Source organism: Meleagris gallopavo, chromosome 7, assembly GCF_905368555.1.
Source record: "Meleagris gallopavo chromosome 7, MGAL_WU_HG_1.1, whole genome shotgun sequence".
NCBI classification, from domain to species: Eukaryota; Metazoa; Chordata; class Aves; order Galliformes; family Phasianidae; genus Meleagris; species Meleagris gallopavo.
Window position 1 is genome coordinate 22,254,342 of NC_139410.1, and position 21,923 is coordinate 22,276,264.

A 21,923-nucleotide genomic window follows, 5' to 3' on the forward strand; every position below is an offset into this window, starting at 1 on the left:
CTTCTGTGTCTTTTATCCCAAAAGGTTTTTTTTAATAGATGCTCACAGTTGGGTAAAAGAGGAGTCTGATCCCACAGTGCTTTTTTCACACAAGTGACCCTAATTTATGTTCATGGATTCACAGGGGCCAATGGAACCGCCATGTGAGCAATAGTTTGCATGAGCTCTTTTAGAGAAGGCATCTGGCAGTGCTTTATAGTGAAGGATGCAGAGCAGTTTCCATGCTAAACCTCTCTTTTATTCATTCTCATAATTTTTTTCCTCTGTTTTAGGGTATTTACATTTTCAACTGAAGTTTTCCAAATGTAGTCCAAGCCTGAATGTGAATTTTATTGGGATGCATGAGGAAGAACAGCTTCAGCCAAGCTGGAAAAATGTGTTTTTCCTTAAGGAAAAAAGTCTGAGCCTCTTCCTGTCCCATCCTCCCCCTTATCTAAACAAATAAGAAAGAGCTAAAATTTCATTTGCTGTGTTGTCCTGTAGGGAGCAGTGACGGTGAGATTCAGTGAGGTTTCAAAATCAAAAACACCCAAGAAAAGGATTAGAAGGTGAATTTGTAGGTACCTGGTATCCAGAATGTGTTCTGCAGTAGTGAAGTTCAGCTGCTAAATGTAGGGTACCAGAGAGCTGCATGGCATTTGCTCCTTTGAAGCCAGAGGCTTGTGCTCAGTCTTGCTTTGATCTTGCCCACGTTTACCCAGCTATGAATGGGAACCTGACTTTCTGACTAGGAAACCAAAACCAGGTGTGATACCAGCTGTAGCATTTTCCTGTGGCCCCAATGGGCCAGCTTGACTTTGTACAGATCATAAGCCAAATTAGGAAGTATCAGCCAGGTCTGCTGGCTTTACTCAGGTCTCTTAGTTTGCACTCAAAATAGAGGTGCTCAGTATGGAACGCAAGTTCTTCTGTTGCACCTCATCTTCTGGTGGGGATGAAACCTTGTGAGTATGTGCCAAGAGACAGAGAGTGGGGGCAAACAGAAGTTTGAAGGCATCTGGGGTTGGATGCAATGATCCAACCTCTACAATTCTGTGATTCTGTGATTTGCAAAGAAAAAGCTTCCTCTGCACAAATGTTTTCTTCTGGGCACAGCAAAATAATTCACTTTCATAAAGTCAAAAGTGGTTTTGTATTGTAGTTGTTTTTATTTTTTGCTTTTCTGATTTTCAGCTCTCAGTTATGTGTGATAGCCATCTTGGTTACAGGGGGTAAAAAGTAATTTCAAAATAAATAAAACCCAAACACACGAAAATGACACATTTTGAGAATACTTGGCTTTAACATTCAGCATTTCACACTCTTCCTTCTAAAGTAGCATCTGTCCAATCCAAGACATTTCTAGGAAAATGCAGTTCTTTTAAGTGAAGTTCTTCAATAGGAAAATATCTTTTCGGAAAAATATTTGTCCTGAGCTCTTTTTTTAGGCAAACATTAGTGACCATTCCATACAGCATTACAAAGGCCAAGTTATCCTGTCCAGTCATTCCTATGTACGCCTCCAGATACTTCAGTGAATATGGTTTTACTCAGATTAATCCATGCTTTGTACATTGCCCAATACTTCTTTGGCACATCATATGAGTGTCCTAAGCTATAGGAATTGGACCAGAAGATCTGCTGGGTCCCTTCCAACTTAACTTTGTAATTCAAAGTACAGCATACCATAGAACACATAGTAAACCCATCAAACTCTCTGTGTCCTACTGAGGGCAGTGTAACTTAACTGTGTTCACAATGATGAGAACTACACACCTGTAATTATGCATCCTAAAATGGAGATTATCAGATATAAGCCTTGAAGGGCTTATTGCAAGAAATTCGTGGTAAAAGGACCTCAAGTACAATTTTAATATTACAAATAGTGCAGTGCTGCTGGGGCAATAAGAGACTGAAATGCTCTGGCTTCTAGTGTCTCACTTCTTAAATTTTTTTAAAAATAAATATTTAGACAGTAGCCTTACTGAAATACAAACTGTTTGCAACCTATAAATATATCTGAGGATTTGTCCTAAGGCAGGAGTTTTCGCCCACAGTGGCAGGACTGATCAGACTCCTGTGTGGCCCAAACCCTATCTTTCTGAGCCTCTTTGCTTGGTATATATTTACTGTTGTGAAGCTGAGGATAACTTTTCCTGTGCCTGCTCTGCACTCTGTGCTTTGTCACTACTGGGTGATGCCATTGCCCATAACCTCGGGCAGCACAGTGATAGGAAGGAAACTATATGAAATCACAGCAAAAATGGGTTGGTGATACCCTGAAGCCCAGCGCTGGGAAAGCCCCAGTTTGCTGCAGACAGCTCAGCTCCCTTCACTATGTGCCGAGGTAAACTCCCGGCCTTGGCTTGGCTTGCTCTGCCTCGTGAAGAGTCATTGCTGATGTTGATTTATTTAGTGGTTGAGTGGTAGGTTTTGGAAGAGGCAGGAGGAAGCTCTCCCTTCCTGTTCACACACAGCTGTTCTCCTCTGAGACCCATCTGGATTCACTGGAGGACCACTGGCCTCTTTGCCAGAGCTCTATCACAGGCGGTGTTTACAGCTGTCCTGCACAGACAACCAGTGTGTGGTCCGAAGCTATCAATGAAGAAGCGAGACAAGTGCATTCCATGGAATTTGTTCTCTCCTCATCTCCCAGAGCTCTGAGAACTCCCTGATATCAGCTGTCACGAGCCCTCAGGCCTGGTGGAGGCAGGGCAGCAGAAGATGGGCTGTGCAGTGCTACCGGTACTGTCGTCTTGCACACAAGCTGTGTCCAGAAGCACTGCAAGCCAGGCTTTGCCTTTGGAAGCAGCCAGCTCCTGTGGTATCTGGAGCCTTATAAAAAAATTTGAGGCAGAGGGGAAGCTGTGTGTGTGCATGATTTCTCTGTCTGTGTGCATGGGAAGGGTTACACGAGCTTCAGGAGTACGCCTCTTTCTGAGTAACCTGCCAAAAAAGAAAGGGCTTTGCAAAGTTCACATCTTTAAAATGTAAGAACAAAATAAAAATATCTCGCCAAAGCTTCTGATCTGTGAAGATGAGGAAGAGCTGGAAGTAAGGAATTCACCTGCGGTACCGCATGGAGGACTGCTGCCCTCACTCATCCCCATGTGATACGATGGATCTCTTGGCCCACTCTGTAGGCTACAGACGGGCCTGATTTCAAGATCCTTGAAATCCAAGTCTTGCTACTCACAGCGAGTAGGAAACATTAGGAAACACCGAGCCAGATTACATTGGTGGATGCTTACAAGCTGCCATCACTGTGCTATTAGCAGTGGCTTTACCACACAGGTAGATTCCAAGCCTTCTAAAAGAGCATTAAATCCTACAGGCTCTCCAACTCGCTGAAGCCAGGATCCCAATACAGGCACTGGCTTGTTCCTGGTAATTCCTGTGGCAAACCACATCATGTAGGGCCTGCTCTTCCACTCAGCAAAGTGGATAGGCATGCTACTGTAAGACAAGTCACCAAGTTGCTCACATTTCATAGAGCGACAGAATGGCTTGGGCTGGAAAGGACCTTAAAGATGACCTAGTTCCAGACGCCCTGCCACAGACAGCATTGCTGACCACTGGAGAAGCAAACAGAAACGTAGAATGGCTTGGGAGAATCATAGGATGGCTTTGGAAACTTCTGCCCCAGGATCTCTGCCTAATTTCCTCAGGAGCTTCTGCCTAATGCTGGGAGCTGGACAAATTGCAAGGGCCTTGCTGTCTTTCTGATTCAATTTTTACCTTCTCTCCATTTGTTTATATTTTTTTGGATCAAAGGTATTGTGTGATGAAGGTTGAAAAGCTGGGGAAGGATTCTGGTTTTCTGGATTGTTTCAGCATCAGGACCTGGGACAACTGCAAAAGTTCACTGCTCTCAAAGTCCTTCATTGAAATTTATCTTACTGTATTTATACTTTATTTTCAGAAAAAAAACTCCAAAATACTCTCAGGGGAAGGTAGGGGTAGACAAACAGGAAGATTTGTGGAGGTCATTTCAGGCCTCGGTGGGATAGAGTTAGAGTAGAGAAACATGCTTATCTCTTGCTAAATGTTCTTTTCTGTCTTTATTTATTTTTATTTTTTTAAACAAACAAAATGTGCAGTGCAGTCTGTATTAATGTAAAGGCACCTGAAGCACACTGATGATATGAGTCTATGGGGGCCTGCTTGATGGCTCTCAAAGAATAGTTTTTCTGCCAAACCAGAATTCAGAAGAACTTCATCTGTCAGGAGACAATGTCTATGGCAGGTTAATCCATCTCAGTTTAAACCACTCCGTTTTATGCAATTATGGTCCAGTTCTGCTCCGAGTCACACCCACTGACTTGAGCAGAGCCACATGAATGTTAACAACAAAAAGTAAACAAAGCAGAATTTAACTCTATTGATTTTAATACACTCATCAATATATGTTACAAATATGAAATCCCAGATGCATTAATTCTGGAAATATCTGTCCACATTGGTCAACATAATTCACCAAATGGAAAGATGGAGATTTTCCAGGATTAATAACATGGAAAAGTATGTTATTTGATGTGATAAATATTTGGAAGACAACTTTATTGTCAGGAGTATAAAGACCCACCCGTTACTTGGAAAACCAGGACAAAGCAACAGAAGATCTCACTTTAAGAAAAACATCAAGGAGAAAAAAGGAAGTTATCCAAGAACTGGGGAAACTTGACCAAGGCCTGTAGGGATTTTAAATTGCAAGACTGTTTGTTGTTTGAACTGAGTCACACCAATGCAACAGAGAATTTGTCCTTGGCAGCAGAACTGTTAGAATGGAGAGTTAATGCTCCCCTGTGTCAACCCACTGAATCCGGGTCATCATGTCTTAATTAAATTGTACATGCTATGAAATACCATTGAACGTCAATCCAGTTCCTTAGTGTATAGAATATTATGTTTATTTATGGGGTTTGGCAGTCCCTTCTGGAAAATAAAAAAAGCTATTAAAATATAAAGATTACCCATTAGCAAGAGAAAACAACTGTCATGCCCCCGATTATCTTCTCAGTTGGTTTTGGTGAGATTCCTGCCCACGGGTCATCTTTTCACACATTAAAGGATTTCTTCACTGCCTTGCCATGTGCAATTCAGTTTTATTGGGATGATGATGCATACAGAGATAAGGCAGAATTTTGGTCTACTATGATGGACCAAATTATATAGCATGAACTAGGAAGCTATTTTCAGACTCTCTTCAGTTGAAATCTCAGGCATATCTTGGGGGTGCCCAACAAGTATCTGAAAGTTGTGGGGACAGGGACACATGAAGGAAAATGTTTTTCCTCTCCTCACCCATGTTACTTGGAAAAGAATCTCAGCTCTCAGTATCTGGCCAACCATGGAGGAGAAATCCAGCAAAGCCTAGAAATTCAGTGTCCTCAAAATCATTCTCTAAAGATGGGGTGGATAGAGGATGCCCACAGAGGATGGGCGAAGCAACAACAGTATTGACCATGTATGTTAAAATATTGCATACATCTAAGGAATAGCAGTGATCCAGCCAAGAAAAACAGCAGAGCAAGTCAGATTGGTAAAGATGGGATAGATAGAGAACATGCCAAATTAAACAAGGTTTGGTTATGGCTACACGCTGTCCTCTGCCTCTAGCTTTCTCTTGCAGGGAATTTCCTAGAAGAAGGCCAGAATAAATGGTCTTGTCTAGCTTGGTAGTTCTCTGGACTTAACCCTTTCCTGGCTTGTATGGCTGTTTTCCTCAGTTGGCTGTAAAGCATACACATATATGTCAGCTAAGTTCTGATGATGTTTTTGAACAAGTACTTTGCCTCAACACCAAAGTGTCTAATTTACTCTTCAGCTGCCTTAGCTTTTTTTTCTTTTTTCCCTTTTCCTTTCTGACTAGTAAGAACATGTATATGCTATTGTATTGTTATATTTGAATTGGCTTTATTGCATTTGTGGGCAAGTCCCCAGGACAAGGTAAAAAGAAGGTCTTTGTACCTTGTCTGAAACGCCCAATGCAACAGCTCACAGGGTGCATTCAGAGGTGGGGTGCCTAGGTCACAGTAATGACCCCTTCCATGACCCCTGCAGCTTTATAGCTTCACAGTAGCCTATGAATTCAGACAAAATTCTGGACTGCCTTGAGAACAAGCTTAAACTGGACAAGAAGGAGTCTCCCTCAGTCAGCTAATAAATGTCACACAGTCCATCTTTCTTCTGTCTCTCGCCAACCCAATTAAATACATAAACCGGACTCTACTCTGTCTCTTAAAGAGTACTTTTCCCAAAAGTCTGAACTGGAATAATGAGAACAGTGGAAGTGCAGGCTCAGGAATGATTCATTAACTGCAAAACAGGGGAAAATTCATACCAAATGTTCCTTCTAACTGCCCTGCTGCTTCCAACAGCCTTTCTTGTGTCCTATAACTGAGGGGTCAAACCCGATGTTAAACTTTCACATGAGATCTGTACACATGAGCATGGAAACTGTGTGCCTGCAAGATGCTCCCCACAAACACATAAAGCCTGCTATGCATTGCTTTAGTAGCCAGCTCCTTTAGTTGCCAGATCCCCTTGGGAATGTAAGTATGGCCGTACAGATTCAGGCAAGTATGTAGGCAGATAACTAGTGCATGAAGAGGAAAGAGTATAAGATCGCAGCAAGTGCACAGTGACCTATCCCAAAGACCCCCTGCAATTCCTACCTTAGGGAAAATACCTCAAATTCACACCTGGGAATTTCTGTGCTAAACAGTGGATTTATCTCTCAAAGTAAGCTGCAGAGATTTTGAAATGCTTCACTCTCAATGCCTTTAAGATTGTGGCTAAGAGAACTTCATCTCAAGACCTAAGTTAGGATTGAAGCAGCTGTAAAGTCTGAGTTAAAGAGAAACATGAAAGAATCAGAGTCCCTGAAACCTTAGCCTGATTTTTGGTAGTGCATAGATAAAGGTTGAAGTAGGACAGCTTCAGAAGACTGCCCATGTTGAAAGTAGAGCACATTCATAAATCTCATTTTAGTGCCCATCCTCAAGAGAGGGTGGTGATGGGGAATATCTTTGCATGCTCTGCAGCCCCAATCCTTCCAAGTGCAGCAATGCTAGAACTATTGACACGTCTTCAGAGCTAGAGCTGTTAATAGAGACCTTATGCGACATTGTAGCTGTTTTATGCAAAAATCCATAAAATTATTAAAAGCTTCTGCAGAATCAAAGAAAATTCAAGATGAGAAAGGCCAACAGTTTCTTGGATTAAGCAGCGTTGTCAGCTCCAATCTTGTTGCCAGGCCTGCCTTTTTCTCTGCTCTCTCTATTAATTTGTTCAAGCTAGTTTGAAGTGAGTCAGTGGTGGTGCTTCCCTCAAGTCGGCTCGGCGGCTTCATAGCTCTTGCTGGGAGAAACGTCATCCTCCTGTTTGGCCTGCCTTGTATTTAATGATTAACCCAAACCTATGCCCATCCATTTTCCTGGCTTGTGCTGAACTCTTTAAAAATCCCACCCTTTCTCTTTTCGAGTGTCTCCAAGAAACTTTTGAGTATTATTACCTTTTCCCATCACTTAGGGCATTTCTACATAGAGAAGTTGGAATAGCTTTACTTCTTGTCCAAGCTGTTTGGGCACATGGTGATTCTGTTCCAGAAGCGATGTACCTGCATTGCTGAACAGGAGCTTAGGGTAAGAAGCCAAGCTAGAAGGCAGGATATGGCTTAGTTTGAAAGCAATACTGTGCTAATGCATATATATATAGCTTCAGAACTGTAGCATGGCTGTTACAGTGACATCTAAGGTTTCCCTTGACATTCCCGTTCTTTCCACCCTGTAGTTTTATATAGTGAGCCAGTGAAGTAAATGAACAGCAGACACAGCGATCCACTTGGAAGCATGGTGATTCAAGGGTTGAGGATCTGCACTCAGCTATGGTGATTTGCTTAGAAACTGGTCTTCAGCATTCCTATACTTACAAGCCCTCCTCCTGATTTCATATCTGCTGAAAGTACTCTTAGATTTTTTTTATTTATTTATATTTTCATTTGTAGATCTCTTAGAAGCAACACGCAAGTTGGAAACGTAGCCCACAGAGGTCACTTATCACTGAACCACTCAGCCTATTTCCTTCTTGTTCTCCCCCATTTATGCTGAAGACTTCACGGAGTGTTAAGCTTGCAATTAAAAAACACAGCAACAGATTTATTAGCCCTGTGTGCCATCTTGTTCTCCCCATGTCATTTATTTATGATAATTGGTCAGGTATTAAAGAACAAACACAGCAATTAATTAGTGGTCTTACAGAAATGAGAAAGAAATAAAGGCTTTTCATGAGTGTCAGATTTGAGTCACTCACAGAAGCTTACAGAGTGAAAAAATGAAGAAGGATGAATCATGGTCAAAATAAGCATTTTCAGCCATGCAGTATGGCATCCAGATGTGCGAGGCTTGACTACACTTTTAGTTCAGGGCACATTCAGTCCTGGAACAGGCGTTTCTGCTATGGGCCATTCTGCTAAGCACTCATGGATGGTCTGATAGGCAGCAGTGACCCATGAAAAGACAATGCTGTTTGTGGAAGTAGGAGCTCAGGTATTCAGGCAGATCATCTTGGGAGAAAGAAAACAACTTGCCCTTGAAGCAGGACATATATCATATTTATCAAGGTCAGCAAGAGCCGCAGTATGGCTCATGTCTCAGATGTCCCTGGATGAAGTACCTGTTGCCTGTATTTCCTTCTTGTAAAACTGTGTCCTCTTCAGAATAAGGTAATTTTATTTCCATAGTGTGAAGAGTAGAAATTAGCAATTGCTAAGGAAACAAGTAGATATGACCAACTTAGTAACAACCTTCCTCCAGAGCTCTCTCTCCTCTTTCTATCATAAGCCACGGTATCTTTAAGAGCTAAGCACCAAAGGGACCACACAGTGGAACACCTGAGGGCAACAGGAAAAATCTCCCTCTGGAAACATTGAAAGTCTTGTTCCATGGAAGGGGGAGATGGCAGCATATCTGTCAGCATAGGTTGTGTTTTCTGTTTGTTTCAGTGTTGCACCATGCTTGAATGGATCCCTAATGAAATACTGGATGAAAACTTTCCCTGTCCTGAGAATCCATGTCACCACTTTACTTATGGCTTAGGTCTGTTGTTTTTGCTGCTCTGCTCAGAGATGAGTAGGGATCACTAGGTGACCTGAAGGCCAGGAAGATGTCGTCCTCTCTGGCTATGGTTTTCCCAAATGAATCAGTGTTCAGTTAAGCTGTTTAGCTGCCACAGGAAGCAGAGAACACTGAAGGTTTACACTTGCAAATTCCTAGGGAGACTGGACAAGAAGATAACTGAACTCCTGTAGGAATCCTTGAAGGGCTTTAAATCCAGAGAGATCATATCCTGAGCTCCCTTGTGATCCCATGGGATCTCCAGTGGCTGGAGGCTAGCACGGTGGAGGAATACTACTTCTGTTCTAATGTTCTTCCCTAGGCATCTGCTTATGAATACTGTCAGAGGCAACACATCCAAACAGACCATTACTCTGACCCAACATGGCCACTTCAATAATTTAATGGGTGGATCTTCTCTTCTGTCCCACTCCATGGTTCTCAGCCTAAGTGTGAGTTGTTATCTGGAACTCCTGCTATATATATGGTCTCATTCTTCAAGGTTTTTTGCCTTATGTAGGAAGACTAATTCCATTAATATTTCACATAACAGTAGGGCATTTTTTTATCCAGGAGAAAGCTTTAAGGGCAAGCAAGGTTCTTTGGAGTATTTCTACACTGAGCAGTGGCCTCTTGTGATAAAGGAACACATAATCAGATACAGAATCTTGGATAGACCTGTACTAAAAAAACAGGGCTTACAATTTTGGGAGTGACTGTGTTAGTAACGCAGGTTAGGATAAAGTTAACATTTCTACATGGCCTTATGCCATGTGGATGTCACACCCATGGGTCCTAGTCAAGGTATCCCTATCCTTCACTTGTTTCACTGAAGTTATCCTTCAAGTTATCCTTGAATTGCTTTTGAAGTCTATGACGGTTTTGGTGCTTATTGTTCTCAGTCTTTGATGATCATTTGGGAAAAGAACTTCTGCTCCATAATTATTGACCCACAGAAGGATTGTTAGGATCCATCTTACTGCAGAAAGATGGAAGTGTTACTGAGGGAAGGCAGACCAAGTGCAAACTCGCACTGAAAATGAAAGCACTCACTTAGGCATGCAAAACCCTTATAGTCACCAGCCAGCACTCACAGCTCAATACATGCACAGCTCAGAGATTATTTCAGGTGATCTAAAATGGTCCTTCTTGGCTTTGTAGTCCATGACTCCACTATAGAAAGACTTCACACCAAAAAATGCCCTGTGGTAACCAATCCAGGTAGATAATGAGTCACCGCAGAGATAACAACCAGGAGAAAGCAGGATTTCAAGTAGAGGCTTCTGATGGCTACAGACGGAAGGAGCCAAAGCTGAATGATGAGAAATTACATAGTATGAATGCATACGTGTCCCTGAAATGAACAAGTTGTTTCAAACCTCAGGATGTTATATTTTTTTGGCTGCTCCTGCTCAGAGTCTGTAAAACCTCTGCTGAGCATTTGAGCATGCTGCTGCTGCTCTAAAGCAAAGCAATGAGGAGAACCAGAGGAATCTGGCGTATACATTGCCGGCCAGAGCACAGTGCAAACATCACTGGATACGTAACCCAGCAATGACCCGCCAAACAGCTGAGAAGAGTAACAGATCTGATACTCACCCAGGGAAAGGTTGCTAGCCCCACCTGTTGCTACTGTTGCTGCTACTGCTATTTTTCAACATCCCATCTGGCCAGGATGATCTCCATCCAAACATCACCTCTCAGAGAACGGCATGGCACCTACAGAGCTGCCAAAGCAACAGCAGTGAGCACATCATGGAAAAGTTTCAAGGAGCCCTTCCTCTTGCTTCTGTTGCACATGCTGTCTGGAGAGACAGAGACGGAAAGCAACCAAAAACTTGACCAGACTCAGCACTCAAACAATTTCCTACTCAGCAGAGAAGCAAGAGAGGAGGTCTGAGGGGTTTCAGGCTGTGCCTGAAGATGCTATAGGTAAGCAAGAGCTGAAGCTGCCTATTTGTGGAGGCAAGGACCCCCTTGGTCCACAGCTATCATCCCCTGCGCTGACAGCTCCTATGGAGATCACCTCAGGAGTAGTGTGGAGTTCCCATTCCTATCCTTGGGAGCTGAGGGAGCACAGTGTGATGCAGGAATGAACCCAAATAAAAAGTTTCGGCTCAGTGAGCAACTTCAGAGGATGTGGGCCAGAACTCAGTCAGAGAAACAGCACTCCTTGGGGTCAGGCAGCTGTTGCAACAGATGAAATCTCACATGGGTGAGAGCGTTGCTATGACTTCAGCACTAAGAAAGTTTGCAGACCGTCTATTTCTTGTTTTAACATCGACATGGTTATTAACAACAAAATTGATGTGAATTTAGGGCAGACATGAAATGAGGCCTGAAAAGAAAATGTAAGATGTTTCTTTTTTTTCATTTTACCAAGACAAGACTCCAAAGAGCCTGCTCTCTTGGTCAGCTCCTGAAAAATATTCCTTCCCTTTTATTTCTATTAAACTTGCTAGCAGAGCAGCACTTAGATCTGAAGAAAGATTTCAGGATGTATCCTTCCATGCAGTAAATCCGGCTTAACCCAAGAGAAGTGTAGAGTCACAGAATCATGGAATTGTTTGAGTTTGAAGAGGTTCTTAAAAGTCATCTAGTCCAAATCCCAGCTTTCACTGTGAGAGAGGGCCTCAGGCATTCTACATGATCTATCTGAGATGGGAGCAAGAATCTCCTCAAGGCAGAGAACTGCAAGAATTACCAATGCTGGAATTTAGCTGGGACACCAAAGTAAATTTTCTTACCACTGTGAAAAGTAGAGAAAGAGCATGTGATGAGCATTTTGAGTGTCCTCCAAACATAGCCAGAACAGCTCCCCTCTCAATGCTGGGCGAAAAAAAAAAAAACAAAAAAAAAAAAAACAAGCCTGCCTGAGGAAGGCAATCTACAGAATCATAGATAATTTCTTGATGGCTCTGGATCCAAGCATTAAATAGGCCTGACATCGTTAGTATATAAGAGCTGATGTTTTTGCAGCTTGTAGTGGCATGGCTGGGAGCCATATATAGAATTATATAGACAGGATGAAAAGTTTCCAAGGGAAAACATGCACAGTGAGAATATGCTCTGTTCTTCCCTAAAGCAACAGGCACTGTTGCCAAGCTATGCTCAGTCAAGCTGCTGTACATACCAGGAAATAGGCTTCTTTCCAATGTAAAGCTATAAAACAAGACAGATAAAAGGGTTTGAAATCAAAATAAAGAGAAAGTGGAAATCTTTTCCTAGCTTATATTACTCTCTAGACAGAGCTAGCATTTGGAAGATGCTTCCATTACTCTCTGCACCATGGGATCTGTGAGCTTCTGCCATGCCAGCCTGTGGCCTAGCTTCTGCAGGGTGAAATGGGTGCCTGAACCAACATTCCAAATTGTGCTTATTTTGGAAAGGGGATAGGTTTGGCAGAAAGCATGCTTTCTTCACTCAGGTGATGGTTTCCTATCTCTGAATCATGAAAGAAACAACAGTATGCCCCCCAAGTATGCTAGAACATGGTCAAAGTCCACATGAAATCATATGGCCTATTTTCTTCTGAGTGATATTTCTCAGTCACTGGTCTTTTCAGGTGGAGTACTCCTCAAGTGCAGCAAAAGGATAACAGAGTGAAGGCACTGGCTTATGGCTTCAGTGACCTTGTCTATCTCCCAATGCTCAGCAGACACCCACCCATTCCATATGCCTGTGTAGCTTCTTGCTCTGATGCAAGATGAACCAGCACCCTTAAGGTGGTACTCAATGCCTTCATAACTGAGCATGAGAATTGACTCTCCTGAAACAGACATCTTTCATTTCATGGCCTTTCATAAAGTTTTGAAAGAAAAAGGTGAAGATAATGGTTCTCTGCATTGCCTCACGCAAAGTCTAACTATGGAACAGTCACCTCCCTTCCCTCTGCCTCAGGTTCCCTGTTATCTGTTGGGCATGAATACTTGACCCCAGGGCAATGTAGGGATGGAAGATTCAGTAATTGCACAGCAGTCTCAGCACGGCAGGTTACTAACACATCATCATTAATTTTGCCATGTCTTCTCTTCCCCCAGCACTTGTTGAATTCCAGGGTGAAGTGAAGGGAGATGCACAGTGCACACAGAAATGCACTCATTTCCCTTCAAAGTCCTTCAGAGGTTAAGCATGGCATAAATCAGTTATTTGCTATTAAGCATAACTGGTTCAACACAAACCTGTCTTTGTATGGATTGTGGTGCTATTAACAATGGGGAGGGAGAACAGGCAATGAATATATTCTGTCTTTGAGAGAAAAAGCTGATTGAAATGGATAGATTCTGCCCTGCAGAAAACTCTGGCATTTAGACATTTGTGTTCCATCCTGAATCAGTCCAAAAAGGTCAACATTTCTCTATTTTTCCCCCAAGAAAAAAAATTCCATTTGAAAACACCAGAATTACACAGTTTAGTGATGCCAAAATGCTGTACTGAAGCTTTAAATATAGCAATGCAAACACTACATAGAAAGTATCAATACACATGGCACCTTCTGACCAAGTATAAGTGTGATCTGGGCAAAAACAAGTTGGAACCGAATGATTTGAGAAACTTGGAATGGAATAAGTCCCACTTGCTGTTGTAGCAGTCTGACGTTCTTCAGTCACAAATTTACCCAGCATCACACTTTCCCAAGAAACATTTCGCCTTGAAATGGCCCTTTCCAATGGAAAACAGCTTCTGTCACAATTTCTCCAGCAGGCTTTGGTTGTTGCCAGCAAAGCCCCTTGGGGATCCTGTGGGGAGAGCTGTGTATTTGCTTGGGAGTACAGCCTTCTTTCAAAAGATGGTGCTGCTGATTAAGAATAGAAAGCATGGTACCCAATGTCTCTCCTGCAAAAAATAATAATAGTAATGATAGAAGGAGGAGGATTTTTCCCTTATTTTTTTGGCATTGTTTCAGTACAGTGCCAGGCTATTCCTGAGAACATTTGTCAGCACTGCTCTCCAAAACCTGAGGCATATGCACATGTGGTTGAAACTGAGGTTGACATCTCAAGAACCAATGCAATCCCTGTGGAACTGAATCATTAAATTTCGGAGGAAATTAAATAAAACAGGTTTTGAGTAGGGGAATTAACAAAATCAAGGACATAGGGGCTTAAGAAAGGAGATTCTTTGAATTCCCTTTCATTTAAGGAAGTGCACACTTATGTTAGACCAATCTGTGTGTGGGACTCTCGTGTTTTGTGTATATTTTCTGATGTTTATTAAGGGTTGTGCTCTCTTACAGCCTATCTTGAGAAATGACTAAGAATACAATGTTATTCTGTAAAAAGGCATAAAGAATTGGACACTTCCAATCCGTGCTCCTCTCCACCATGGCACTAAGGAATTCTCTGGAGAGGGCAGATAGACAGATTCATACACCCATATACGAAAATAAAACACAGAGACAAGATCAAAATATTAGGAATAACACACAAGTTATGCCTCCTTCAGTAGAACATCTAAGCCTATAAAACCAGCAGTTATCATAACCTGATGTATATTCTGACATGAACGTGTACATTATAAATTCCCGAATCCTTATTTGTCTTCCATGTACGGGCTGCCTTACATGGAGGGCTGTCTCCCACTGTAGGTGATACACTGCAAAAGCTTTTGCAGGTGAAATCAAGTCCTTGAGAAGCCTAACACAGGTAGGGTTTATCCTTTGCTTATTCAGGATGACCCAGGAGGGAGGTAGAGTATTGTGACAGGTCTTGGATGTATCGCAAACTCCAAAGCAATGCTGCCATGTTGAATGAATGGGAGAAAGCAGAGATGCAAAGACCAGTTGTAGGGCTGCAAGAAATGCCTTTCTTGTTTAATTATCTATTTTCCAATGGAGGATTTGTGGATGGGAAAGACAGAATCAAAATAGCCCTCTGACCTATCAACTTTAGGGCAGTTGTTTGGGCATGCAGACATTTCTCATTAAAATGTAGGTTATATGCATGCGTCTGTGTATGTGCGTATATATCTATGTATACAAATTCCTATCACTGCAGCTGGTGGATGGCTACAGAAGGCTGGGAGGCAGTGGTGCCATGACAGTCTTTAAGGTGGGAAACCGCCTGACAATGTCCTAACCAGTTTGTGTTGGCCTGAGCCAGGAGGAGAGCAGGCTGCAACATGGAGCAGCCAGTTCCTCATCCTGCAGCCAGCAGCTGCCAGAGCATCCCCCGGGCAGACAAGCCATGCTCTCCTTTCCCTCACATAACCTCACTGCAGATGTGTCACGGGCCAGAATGCACGCTGAGCCGTGACTCAGCGGGAGAACAGGCCAGTGCAGGGAGAAGAAGTTGAGGCTATTTCAACAGCAGATGCAGCAGAGTCCAAGCCCACAGCAGAAATCAATGATGGGGGAATCGGGTCTACAACCACCACCCTCGGGGCTTTCTCTGCTTCTGCCCTTGGAAATTTGGCTGCAGCTGGGAAAGCCAAGGCTGCCACCAGGCACCTGTTCTGCAGGTGGGCATGCATCCTCCTCAAACGTGAAACAAGTGTCCCTGCTGAGGTGAGCAGCGTGACCTCACTGAGGTTACGCCAAGGGTGCAAGCACAGGAAAAAAGCATGCATTCCTAGGAGTTGCTATAGGTTTAGGTCTGGGCTTATTGCAAAGATTTGATTTACATTTGGAAAATAAGAAATGCACACACCTGGGGATTTCGTACTTTGACCTGTGCTGTGCTACACAGAGGGCTCACAAGCCTGCTAAGAGAGTACCAACAGCACTCACCCTCCCTCATTTTTTAAGCTGCCCAGAGGAGAACACCAAAGAGGAGTCATAGAGGTGTTTTCCAAGCCTGTTTTTTAGGACCATGGGTATATACCCGTTTTTTTTCTTCTTGTTCCTTTTGTGATGCAAAGACCCAGAACACATATATAAACACAGTGGCATTGTGGAGTAAAGCAGTACAGGCACTAAGAAGCAAGACTGGAGATGTGGAGCTGAGGTTTGCTGGCTGAGAGTTTCTTTCTCTGGTTGAAGTAGCTCTGCATCTTTAATCAGACAAAATCCCTCCTTTCAAAAATACTCTCAGACCCCCAAATCTGCCTACTGCTGCTAAAGCAGAACTTTTTGTGATACTGACAGACTACAAAATGAAATGTGACCTGTTATGAGTGACAGGGTTTCACTTACAAGTGACTGTATTTGGGGAAAAAAGAAAAAAAAAGGGGCTTAAAAAAAATGCAACCAATAATTAATACAGGCATTGAGCTTGCCTGAGGTTAACTAAGAGGCCCAGAGCTTAGGGGAGATAAAAGAGGATTAGATGCTTCACTTGTAAGAACAGCATCCATCAGCTCCAGCAGATAAGATAATTAGTTACAAGGGCCATCAAGCCTTTTGCCGGCGGCATTAGCAGCACTGACTGGCAGCTGAGTCAGGTTGCTGCCATGCAGCCACAAGCAGAGCACAATTAGTGAGATGCAGGGCTGCCTTCCTTGGAACTGAGCTGGTGGCTGCGGCTGGGTGCCAGGAACTGGGAGGTGAGTCTATGCTATTGGGGTAATTGAGGGGAACAGGACTGGTTCTGCCTCCCTGCCTGCACTTTGCAGAACTGAGGGGCTGGAGGCTTGGAAGCAGTTAGCTCCTTTTGGTGACATGAAATGACAACTCAGAACTGGGTTGGAATCAATTTGTGTGTGCTTTTATTTGTTAAATGCAGTGTGTAGGTAAACTGCAGAACTCTCTGCCATGGGATGTGTCTCCAAAAAAAAAAATCAGAGAAGTTGATAGAAAACAAAAAGTTTGCTTTTTTTATTGAGTAGAAGTTTATCCACAGTTACAGGGATGACTGTGATTTTTGGAAGGGATATTAGACCCACTTGGGGCACAGCACCAAGCAGTTGGGATTATTAAAGATCAGATGAAGACCTAACTTAGGCTCTATTGCTGTTTCATCCTGTGAAGGTGGTTCTACCATTTAGTTTTTCCTGGGGAAAGATGATGCTGGTGTTGCTGACTGTTAGAATCAGGATGTGGTTCAGAATCTAAAGAGGTTCTAAGAAAGAAGGGGTCAGACTCTTTAGCAGGGTGAGTGTGATAAGATGAAGAGAAATGGTTTCAAACTAAAAGAGGGGAGATTCAGGTTGGATATAAGGAAGAAGCTTTTTACGATAAGGATGGTGAGGTGCTGGCATAGGTTGCCCAGAGATGTGGTGGATGCCCTGTCCCTGGAGAAACTCCAGGTCAGGCTGGAGGGGCTCAGAGCACTTGATGGAACTGTAGGTGTCTGTTCATTCCTAGGAGTTGGACCAGATGGCCTTTAAGGGTCTCTTGCAATTCAAATGGTTCTATGATTCTATGGCATTAGACAGACCTTCTATGTGATCCTATGAAACAATCTGGCCTATCTCTCCAGATAAGTTTGAACTGCATCTTCTAGGGTTGGGTGATATCATGTTTCAAGACTCCCTCCTTAGGGAGCTGCTGCCATTTACCTGGATCTGTATCCCCAAGATGCATCACTTTTGGGAATTCTTCTTCCCACTGACAAAACCTTCTGTTTATATCACAGTGCTTACTCACTTCTTGGAAACCTGCACATACTTTGCCCTCTAAATCAATTTTTAGAAGTGGCTTGGTGCCATCTGCCCTTCCTTGAGCCTTCCAAAAAAAGAGATTCCTTCCAAGCTGGGCAGAGCTGTTCCCCTTTGTCCAGCAAATTATTTATTTCTATTTTTTTCAGGACACAAAATCTCTCTATCCAGATCCCCAGAGCTATATATACTTGGTATGCCTTGTTCTCATATTAGGGTTTGCAAAGAAGGAAAACATCTTGCTGTGCTGGATCAAGCATTTCACCACGCCGTGCCCTGGCTCCCAAGACCATTTCTCTCCCTGGCCAGCTGCCTCCACATGTGGGTTCGGTTGCATCAGCCCCTACACCCGCTCAGCAGTTAGTGGGCCAAATTCTGTCTATTCTTGGATCCAGGGACAATCTCAGTCGAGTTGCAGAGGTAAAAATGAAGCTAGAACTGGGCCTCCTTTCCTATCCTCCTTCCCTCCCTGGAGAAGCAGAAGATTAATGGGAGTTTTCTTTGCCTGGTGTTTTCTGTCTGAGAAAAGTGGTTCACCTTCTGGGACAGTCAGCCCAGGACGGTTCAGGTCAGCACAACTCTACCAATGCTTCCTTGTTGTCCAGAAAAGCTTATTTTGAGCATGCATGCTGAAGTTGCATTCTTTTAAAACAGGCATGGCCCCATTGCTTGTGTCCTCTAAAGGTCTGGAAGTTTATTTCAATACATTGCTCTTGGAGGCAGGCAATTCTTCATGAATTTCCATTTTCTACACAGCTTCAGTAGAAACCTCAACGGGGGAAAAAAATAAACCCCTTGCAACGGCAAGGAGAACAAATCTCTCTGTCAAATGCACTACTTTTTAAAGTCCTGTAGCTGTTCCAAAGTGACCAAGAGTTAACAGTGAAATCATTTTAGTGTTCAATCTATATCCTTAGTTAAGAATTTACTAGCATTGCATAAGCTTCTTGTAACAAGGTAACCAGATATAAATTAACTGCTAAAAATAGCTTTATTGAGTTAGTCAATCCCTAATTAGCTTGCTTCAGCTGTCTTCAAAGATGCTATTTAAGTCCATCCATCTTCTAGAGGCGTGGAGTATACAGATATGCAGACAGGGGTGCATGTCAGCTCATGATAGTTTGTGTTAGTTACTGGGCTATATGTGTATCTGAACACAATTCTGGGAATGATGGAAATCAGCCTGGAGGGAAGGGTTTGATATCAGCTTGTCCTGTGATTCTTGAGAAGAAGAGAGAAACTGAAATGCAGAAAGGAAATGGCTGAAGGTGTCTTCAAGTTCTGGTCTTTGCAATGGCATTAAATGAGCAGCAAAAACAAACAAAAAAACACAAACCTTTTGCTTCTTATTGGAACTAGATCTCACAGATAGATTGCCCTTCAGTCACAGAAAGTCATGAAAACTTTTCCTACGGGTTTGTGCTCAGTATCACCCATTCATTCTCCTCCATGCAAAAATCTTCTCTTTCATGTCCCTTATGACAGCTTGCTCTGTTCCCACATCCTGCAGCAACTTCCCTCATCTTTTCTCCTGCTCCTAGATCTGGGTAAGAGGTTGCATTGCATCCTCATAGCTGGTTCAAAACTCTGGACCTTCTGGCCAAGCGCAGTAGATAATTACTGAGATAATGCTGCAGTTTTTCTCTGGGCAAAAACAAAACAAAAACACATGCACATGTATTAAAAAAAACAACAAAAAAGCCCACGTCAACAAAAAAAAAACCTACAACCCCAAAATTGTAACATTATTTGACCACTATGTCGTCTAAATTGCCTTTGTTTATTACAGCCTCTTATACTCCATTATGTGAACATACCTGATGTAATCACGTGGCCTAAATGGGAGCATGGACATAGAGACAATAATTTTGAGATCACTGATATTGCTTCCCTTTAGAAATCAAGGCTAAAAGTTTTGGGGAAAGACCAAAGCAAGGAAAGCAGTAACTCTGGAAAGGGGTTTGGAACAGTCTTTTGAATAAGAGCGTGCTGGTTTTGCTATTGTTTTTTAATACTCAAGGGAACAAACCCTGGAGATGTTAGCAAAAATAATACCAAGACAGCCTAGGGGAAGGGCATAACCTTCTCATAAATCACACTCATCTGCCACTGCCGCTGGGACAGCATTTGCTTTGGTTGTCCACACTTCAAAAAGGGCCTTCAAGAACAGAAAGGAGAATTCAGAAAACATCCACTTTTTGACTCAAAATGTGAGTAGCTTGCTATAATGGAGAGAACAGACAGATGCTGTCTGTGTTGGTGTTCCATATAACAGATGATGTGACTTTCAAATATCTGTATGCGAACTATATTCCAGAAGCAAATAATGCTCTGGTGTAGTATAGAATAATTAAGGTTGATAAAGGCCCCTAAGATCATCCAGTCCAACTGTCAGTCCATCACCACCAATACTGCCCATTAACCCACATCCCTCAGTGCTTCATAAACCCTATCCTTGAGCACCTCCAGGGATGGTGACTCCACCTCCCTGAGCCAATACCTCTTCACTCTTTCTGAGAAGAAAGGTTTTATAATTTTTTTTTTTTTAATTTTTCCTAGTAGAACCAGAACAGAACAAGATAAACTCTGAATCTCTTGGTTTTGTTCTAGATTATACTGAGGAAAGAAAACGCCTGTCATACCAAGTGAATTTGCTCTTCATAGAACAGATTTTGTTGCATCCTTCATTTATGATCTAGAGTAGCCACAGCCCTCAGGGAGGAAAAATAAAAAGAGTATTTTGCTCCATGCCCTATATAGCATGGCTCAGAGGTCCTACTCCGTTAATATTTCCATACTGCTGATCATTCGCACAAGTCAGTAGATTGGATGTACAAAGCAAAACGCCAAGACTTTGTGAAAAATCTTTTCTAGGAAAAAAATCCAGGCTTTTTATCCTACTGTTTCAGGGGTCTTCAGCTGTTGACTCAGAGGGCCTTAGTGTGGGCTCAGCAGCTAATTCTAGATGGCAGCACCTGGGACATTCACTCAGCACCTGTTTCACTGCAAGGCTCCTTCTTGTCCTGACCCCTGCTTAAAGACTGTATGACTGTAGCAATCAGAGGTGGATGAGGCGCCGTTTGGAAGGCTCTGCAGAATGACTCAGCAGCTCAGCTCCGGTTACGTGACCCAGAATCCACTTGGCACAAAACCTTTCTGTTCTCATTGCTGGGCCACAGCTCTGCTGGCTGCAGAACAGCTTGTGCTAGCCCTCGCTCACCCTGTTCCTTGCTCAATGACTGCGCTTTGCCTTCAGTTTTGCAGGCACCAAAGTGGTTCTTTACTTGGCCTGGTTTCTTCCCTTCCACCTCTTCCAGGTAGGATGGATCCAGAGGAGTTGTGGTCCTGGCTGAAGACAATGGATAGAAGATACTTCTCCCCCTGCCTCCCGCTACACTTCCCACACCCATGTTCCTGTTCTGCATCAGCCCTTTGGAATTCTTTTCATCCTCAATCCTTGCAACTCAACCACTTCTTCCTGTCTGGATTGCAGTTAAAAGCTCCATTTGTTTCATTTGGCTTTTAATTGACCTCATCTAGCAATTGCTGATGTCTCAGCTAGTCTGTGTTTCTCTGCTGCTTATCTGGTGCAGTCCTTTGAAGTTCCTGACACGATGAAGTATACCATTAGAAAACAATAGGATAACAATTCCCATCTAGCTCTCACTCTCCAGTCAATATTTTAATTATCCTTAGCTTTGAGGCAAGAAGAAGGTGGGAGGCTACCAAGGAAATATATCAATAACAACTGAGATCAATCACATTTAGGCGGGAATTTTTGTGATGTTTTCTCCTAAATAATTGCATCAATCAACTCTCCATCTGTCAATAAAAGCAAGTAGTACAAGCCTGGTCTCGGCAGAGGGGTGTTGTAGAAGTGTTCAGATGGTGATGTCGGCTGGGATGGAAGAAAATATACTGCTTTTTGCAATGACCAGGTTGGCCTGGGGAGGAGGGTAGATGTGTCAATGCCACTGAATGGCAGGTGGGAAGAAGAGATGGATGGACATTAAAGAAAGCACTTAAGGTTAACTATTACTTGACATGTTATCCAAGCCATTCTCCTTCACCCTCCCTGTGTTTGGAGTGGTTAAGACGGAGTTTGTCAGCCTCCCTTCCCTTGCTAGCAGTTTGAGCCAAGAAGCTGGGCCAGGTTTGTTTCTGAATGGCTCTCCATTCAGATAAATGCATGTCTGAGGCAGTGAAAACTCAGGATCACCTCTTAAATGCAGATGCCACCATCTCAAGTCATCTGGCTTGCTCTGAACTCAGTACATCTACTGGAAGACAAAG

At 42.9% G+C, this 21,923-nt stretch overlaps 1 long non-coding RNA gene across 2 annotated transcripts in view; it reads left to right on the forward strand.

Moving 5' to 3' along the window:
- Positions 1–21,923, forward strand: part of LOC146544000 (uncharacterized) — a 148,872-nt gene that overhangs the window by 50,032 nt on the left and 76,917 nt on the right. The window lies entirely within an intron of this gene.